Raw genomic sequence first — 8095 nt, 5'->3', positions numbered from 1 at the left:
CAGCCAACACACAAAAGAAAAGAAAACTCTTTAAGACGTTGAACTTAATCGAAAGTTAAAGGTCTCAGGTATATAATACTATAAATCCTAGGTACTCAATTTTTTGCAAGTGTATATCGGATGCCCGGTCCCCCCCCCCCCCCCCCCCTCATAAAATGATTTGATAGAACCCCAACTTGAAGCAAAACCCTAATTTTCACCGATGTGGGATAAATCAATTTTTCAGACTTGTTCCTCACAATACATCATCGTGTGCCTTAGATTAGGGTCTAAAATCAAATAAAGGGTCAGATTTCACCCAAGCTCAATAGATCCTCGTGGTTACCATTGAGCCAATTACGTTTGAGGATTCAAATTCGTAAAACAACAAAGGTAATTAAAGGAAATCAGTGAAAGACCGTTGAAATATCATAAAAGTAAGAGAGAGGAGAGGATTTTACTGTGCTAAGGTAGCGTTTGGTGAGATTTGGGGACGAAACATTAATTATTGCCTCAAATGGTTGAACCATGACTGGAAAAAAGCGCGTACCACCTGCCATTTTGCCGTTTCAGGCAATGGTGACGAGAAGAGAGGGTTTTCTCCTCGTGGCGGCGCTAGGGTTTGCCGAGAGAGGAAATCCTCTCACTAAGGGTTCATTTGGTGTTGAGAAATGAAAGAAATAAGGGGGTATTACCCCTGTTATGCAATGGTCTGGGCCGGTTCGTGCCCTGTGTTGGGCTGGACTCGGTCCAGAATTAAAATGAAGAACTAAAGGGGGCCCTTTTATGCATATTCATATATACACGTGATATACATGTATGTCACATGTATATCCGTGTATATGTGTATATATGCGTCGGGTCTTGACACTCGTTTTAATAGATAACCATGATTAAGCGAAGACTAATTAATTTAGACCCTTAATTATGATTAGATGAAATCTAATTAAGCAAATAAAGGTTCATTTTGCAAATATGTCTTTTAATTGACTTGGTTTTAAGACCAGGCTCTTTCAATTGGGGCCTTATTGGTCCAATTAACCATCTTTAAAGTGAAAATTTTGCACAAATGACCTTTATTGGTCAACTACAAAGACTAATTTGTAATAATGACCTCAATTATGGGAATTAATTTCCAATTGGGTCATATTTGAACTATTAATTGATTATTTCAATTGTAGCCATTTGATGACCAATTTACAGAATTAATCACAATTAAAGATTCAATCAATTATGATAAAACTCTAACAAATTGAATATGCAAAAATAAGAATTGAGTTGTAAAATGATTAATTCATTTAATTAATCAGATTCCTTGGATTAAACAGAGTGAAATACTTGCAAATTGACATTTTAACAATTTAGATAATTAAATAAATAATTGTTGTAAATATATAAAATGTGTAAATTAATTTTTAAATGATTTATGATATTGTAGAAATTATTTTACTAAATATGAAATGGTAAAATATTATCTGAATAATTTTTATAAAATCATTTGGGCTTCTGAAAAATATATATTTCACTCTGTTTGATGTCCAGGGACTCTAAATGATTAAAATAATTTGCGGGAGGTAAAAAATTAGGTGTCAACAATGCTCATACTGTTCTGCCTGAGTCTCCCAAATTCATAGGCCTTCGCCTCTCTAACCTTAATCGGCTGGAAGTGATCAATGAAAGCATCAACAAACTCATCCCAAGTTGTTGGAGATGTATCTTCCCTGCACGACTGCTCCCACGTCTCATACCAACTGGGCAACATCCTGCAATTAATAAGCTCTGAACTCTACTGCCTCTGTCTTCGTAGCATGCATAACACGAAAGACTTTTTGAAGCCCATCGATAAAGTTCTGGGGATCTTGTCCCTTAATAGACCCGGTGAACAATGGAGGCTTCATGTTTAGAAATTCCTTGGTCCTAGAGTTGTTCGACCCTCCACTAGCACCTGCGCTAGGAGCCGTTTCCTGACGTTGTGGCTGATTAGCAACAATTTAGGTAAGCAGATGAATGGCTCCCCTAACATCCATGCCAGTAGCATTCGGCTGCAGAGTAGCGGTGGGACAGACCTCCGCAGGCCTCTCAGTAGCTAGGGTTTCAGTATCTTATGCAAACCTCTGAGTCTCAGGCTCCACTTCTGGAGTAACTTTAGTGGTAGTCCTCTTGGTGTACTTTCTTTACGCAGGCATTGTCTGAAATACGTAATACGTACGAGTTAGAAGAATTCCTGAAAGCATAGCTCTAACTACACGAACTAGAGTATGAAAGAAGTGAGACAATCCTAGATGTCTTGGTGGTCAACTGTTTACATGTGTGGGGCCCTCACACATACAAAAGTGACCTCATTGGACATGGTTTCATAGAATCCCTACGACACTTGAACCTAGGATCTGATACCAAGCTTTGTCACTTCCCGAACCATGGCCTGGGCGTAACACGACACTCGGTGCCTTATCGCATGTGATTGAGCGAACCACATGGCTTGCTGAATCAAAATGGGGCATAAACATGAGCGGAATATAACTTAAACATAATGAGCCTGAATAAACATGAGATGTCATAATAGTAAATAAAATAGTTGATTAAAACGTGAATACGGATTGTCATAAATACTGAGCCAAAGAAGGCTATATGACTCTGAATATCTGATATAACATGACTGACTAGTTTATGAAACCTTCCGATCGAGTCGACTCCTAAACTTCTTTGTGACAAGGCCCCCGAAAGATACCTTTTTTTACTTGCATAATCGAAATAATATAAATAAGATAAAACCCTGAATGAGATGGGGCTCACCAATAGCTGATACATGTAGAGTCCTAATGGGCTGATCCGTCGTCCTGTAAATCTGCATCGTGAAATACAGGCCCCCAGGCAAATAAAGGGGACGTCCGTACACTTGAATTGTACTGATATGTAAAGCAACTGAATGAAATAAGGCATGGCATATGAAATAATAGAACTTAAACTAAAACTGTAAACTGTACATGAACATGAGTATCATCTGACATGCATATATATGTATAGCATGAGTAAAACATTTTAAGTGGGAGAGCCTTAGTATAACCAACATGTAACCACCATGTAAATACATGGCGTCTGATCTCTGCCCGACCAGCTAAGCCATCCTGTACCTTGCCGGGGTACAAGACATGAACATGAACATGAATGGATCCAATAACCACAATGGGTAAACATGAAGGTATTGTCCTGATTGGGCGGAGCGATCCTTATCCTACGCTGGCATACGTTGTTTCAGGCTATCTGAGCCTTCTCGATAATCTGTGCAACTCTCAAAACATGAACATGGATATAGTTGGCTTAGTAGCCCATGAATTATATAACTTTCTTGTAAACATGATTCTTGCTTGTATTACAACATGAAGGTAACATATAATATAACTTGTACGAAAGCATGGAGACATGTAGGATTTTTATGAAAATAAGCATAATAATTCATATCTTACATGTAAGAACCCATGGAATGCAAAGTATGGGTTTTCATGGATTACGGACAGATTCTCAATAACCAAAAGGGAATATTAAGAACACATTAATGAAGTAATCATACAAACATTGTATATCATGGTACATGAAATTAGGGTTATCCTGAACATGGCTAAAATCCTTGTTTTGGTGAACTCTTATATAATTATGGAGGAACGTGGCGGGGGGAAGAACAAAGATATTTCTACATGTAGATAGAAATCCTACATACCTGGTAATACTCCAAACTTGTAGTAAAGGTCTGAACTTTGAAGAAGAATCCCAAATCATTAAATCTTGAATTCCTTAAATGGGTTTTCTTGAAAGCCCTAGGTTAAGAATGATGAATTCTTGTTTAGGAATCATGGGTACACATTGGAATTGACTTGGAATGCATAGAATAGGCTTATCTTAATGTATCTTGATGGTGGGGAGAGGAGAACTTCGTTCCTAGGGCTTGAGAGAATGAAAAGTAAAAAATAAAACTGAACCCACGTATTTATATTTTCTGGCTGAAGCGGGTGAAGTACGGCCACCATGTACGGGTCGTACTTCCGTACATAGAAGTATGGCCCGTACGTTCTGGCCGTACTTGGAATGGAATTTCCAGTAGCTAGGTCATGGTCACTTGAGATGTACGGGAAAAAAGTACGTCCCGTACTTCGATGAAAAATTCCAGAACCTCCAACTTTCTCCCAAGGCAAATACGCCCCAAAAGTACGGCTCGTACATGAATGTACGGCCCGTACTTTTCCGGTTCTGAAGGAATTTTCCAATTTCAACACTCCCGTCTTGGTTTCTAAGTCCCAAATCATGAACATAGCCTAGTTTAAAGGCATGAGGTGTTACAAATTATATTGCAAATTACAACTTCAAATCCAAAAAAAAAAAAAAAATGATGGTTGCTTTCTTCCTCCAAAAGCTAAATCTTCATTAGCACTACCTTAATTTCTCATCAACTTCACCCACCTTGCCGGAAAATTTTCCGGCCACCTGCACTGGATATTCCTAGCTAATTAGAATCAATAGAGTGCTTATTTTTTTCCGCCTTTTGTTCTTTGCTTCGGATAAGCTGTGAAGAATAGAAATAAGTTTGAGAGAAATGGATTTGGTGGAGCTTTTTCTGGCGTTTGACCGCAGCTCCGGTGGCGGCAGCAGTAGTGATGGTGACAGGGTTGGAGTTTGTGAGTGAGGAAGAAGGGTATAGAATTAGTGAAGAAAGAATGTGGAAAAAAATACGTGTCATGACATGGTGGGCGCGTGGCTCACAACACTTAGTTTTGACCTGGTTTGAGCAAAGGCGGGTTCAGTATAATTCACTAGAAAGTTGTTTAGAGGGGTAAAGAAATGTCCGTAAAGTTTAATTGTTAAAGTGAGTTTTCGGTGCAAGTTTAGGGGTGATTTTATGTATTTTCTCTAAAAAAAACTATAATACTTTAAAAATCTAAAAAGTATAAATTAACTAGCAACATATGCAGTGAAAATCATAATATGCTGGGATTGTATTTATCCATTTTTACAATTTTTGGACATTTTCTAGGCACATAGAAGTGCCTCTTTGCCAACCCAAACCTTTTCAAACTCTTTCTATTCCGTTCCGCTCCTCTCCTCTCCCTCACGGTATTCTTCCATCCATTTTCAGTTTTCCTACTGATCAACTCAAATCACTCCTCTCTCTCTCTGTATTCTTCCTCCACTGCACTACATTAGAAAAATGGATACACATCGCTACCGCCTGCAAAATTCAACTCCCTGAAACTCCTCATTGGCGCCACAGAAATTTTCACTTTGTATTCTCCATTCGCCGTCTCCTACCGCTCTATATTCCCCAATCGTTGTCTCTCTAAGGGTTTGCTAATGACTTCGCTCGCCGGCCAGGAGTTTATAAACTGGAATAGGCTTACGTGGAATCATCTTCATTATACAGGTATGCAAATCCTCTTTTTCAAACCACTTCATTTTCCTTTTGTTGCGGTGCTTCCTCGACCACTCAACTGTGCCCATGGAGATTTTTTCAAACTACTTTATTCAAAATAAATTTAGATCTTTCACTCCCATATCTTGAATATAGCGTTATCATTTTTTGAAATTATCTTTATATTTAGCGAGTTAAAACTTTTAGACCTTTGATTGTTGAAAAAGTTACTCGCTTTAACATTTTCTAGAATTCTCATTTAATTCTGCAGGATAGAACTTTTAGACCTTTCATTCTTGAAAAATCAGTTTCTGATATTATTTGTAAATTTTGCGGGATAACATTTTTAGACCTTTCACTGTTGGACCAATTTGTGCAGATTTATGGGATAAATACAAGTATCATTAGCGGCTTTGGAATTTCATTGCAAGTTTTCACTCTGAAGGCCAGGCCTTATCGTCTATGGTTCGATCGTTATCTTAATAGCTCTAATTTATTTAAAAGCATATGATGAAATGTTCTAAAAATTTCTGTTTTTTAAATCTTTTATCCTTCTAATTGCCTTTTCCTCTTTACCTATTCTCTGTTTGTATGATGGTATTGTTAGAAAAATTCCATATTTTTGCAAAAGGTTGAAATAATAGTGTATATTTTCTGTGATGGATGAGAAAGAAGAGTCGATAATGTCATTAAGAACGTGAAAGGTTCGTACAATGGTTATTGGAGAAATTAGTACCAGAAGTCGTGGATACACTTCTTGATAATGGAACCAGGGACAATCAATGAGGGACGGTCATAATAAAGTTTACAAGTCGTTTCCTGATGTAATTAAAGGAGGTGAATCGGATCCGATACATAAATCAGTTAACAAAGGAATAGAAAAAGCTTTTACCGTGTCATTTGAGTTATATAGGAATTCCTGAGCTCAAGAGTTTATAAGAATAACAAGTTCTTGAATACAGTTAAAAAAAAAAAAAAAAAAAAAAAACCTTTGAAAGTTGAATGTCTAGAAATCTTAATTATTTGCATTTCTCTTTAGTTTCGACAAGTGTTTAAAATGCACTCCAATTTCCATTAGGCTTTCCCCCTTCCCATATTTAATAAAGACTTTACACATGCCAAGTTAAATTTGAATATCAAAAATCGAGTGATTTTGAGATTCTATAACTTCATGTTTTGCTCCGGTGACCAAGATTCAACAAAACTGAATTGCTTAGTCGATTAATATGAGAAAGAATCTTTTTAATTCCAAGTTCTCAAATTAACAATGTTAAAATGATATAATTTTATTGAAGAATGTGTTAAAATATATTTGCTGACAATGCTGCGATTTAGGCCTCATTGCATCATGCACAAATTTTGGCATATATTCATTTCTGCTTGATATCAGCTTATGATTTGCGCACCGGTAAAAGTTAACTATTATTGTATTTTGCCAAAGTGACAACTTAGGGTGTGTATGATGGTGGTTCAACTTCCGACTACTTCTTATTTTCTTTTGATTATATAGATTCGTGCTATATTAGTATTATTATGTCCAGAAAAGTTATGTGATGCATTTTTCATCGACATTTTCCTAGAAAGTACAAATTGCAGCTTACATACTAATTTATTTTTAAATGGATATGATTGTTGGTACTTATCTAATCTATTCTTCTATTTGACTTACATCCCTTGTATACATGGTGTTTAGATATATATAGATTTGAAAGAGTCTTTAGACTAAATTTAAATCTTTTGCTATTGTTAAACAATTAGTTGGGCAATCCATTATGCAAGTTCAAAAAGCTATTATGGTTTGACAACTCAAAATATTAACTAGGATGGATTGAATTGGCTATCCACGAGATTTTTGTTGTGCTATCAGATCTACTGTGCAATATGGTTGAAGTTAATGTGTGGACTTACAATGGTCTAATTGCCTTCCTAACTTATGTGAAGGAAATCAATTGAGGACTCTCAAAAGATTAATAGTACACATGTATGCCAAGACAATACGGACTTGGAATTCTTTTGACAGATGTAATTAGCAAAACTATCATGAGACGATGAGACAGGTCTACTACTTCAAGATCTAACATAGACTTAAGAGGGGCATACTGTAGATTTACAAGTTGGTAGATTATTGCAACAGTTCATTGTGGACGGTTACATGACAGTAGAAGCTTTCGTTATATTCGAATAATAAGAAACAACTAAAGGTTGATATTTTTTTCTAGATTGATGGATGATTGTAAAATGGTAGGAAAAACTATTATTTTGGCTTCGTCACTTGTTGGAGGATCTTGATATAAGATACAACATTACAAAGATGCAGTTGCAATATGTTAAACGATAGGAAAAATTGTTGGGGAACCTTGATATCGGTACGTTGAATACATCCACTTCTCTTTCTTTCTATTGTTTTCTGTTTTGATTATTTATTTAACATGTTTAAGTGTTCAACAGTACTTTTCTTTGTTGAATTTGTTGATGAGATTTTGAAAAATAAATAAATTGAAAAAGAATACATCACGGTTGTTTAGTGAATTCAATTTATTTTCATTTTCTTTTGTGGCCTGACATTGTATTCTCTTCCTTTGTTTTTCTTTTTTGTAGTTCTTCATTAGTTAGAGAACTAATATAGTAATACTAACATTTCAGCGATGATTTGAAGGGTCAACTTTATTAGAAGAAGATTGTCGGCAATTGCCAAGTAAGATTATTATTGACTTAATT

The sequence above is a fragment of the Lycium ferocissimum genome, chromosome 11 (genome assembly GCF_029784015.1).
Source record: "Lycium ferocissimum isolate CSIRO_LF1 chromosome 11, AGI_CSIRO_Lferr_CH_V1, whole genome shotgun sequence".
Classification (NCBI taxonomy): domain Eukaryota; kingdom Viridiplantae; phylum Streptophyta; class Magnoliopsida; order Solanales; family Solanaceae; genus Lycium; species Lycium ferocissimum.
This window is presented reverse-complemented; position numbering follows the sequence as displayed.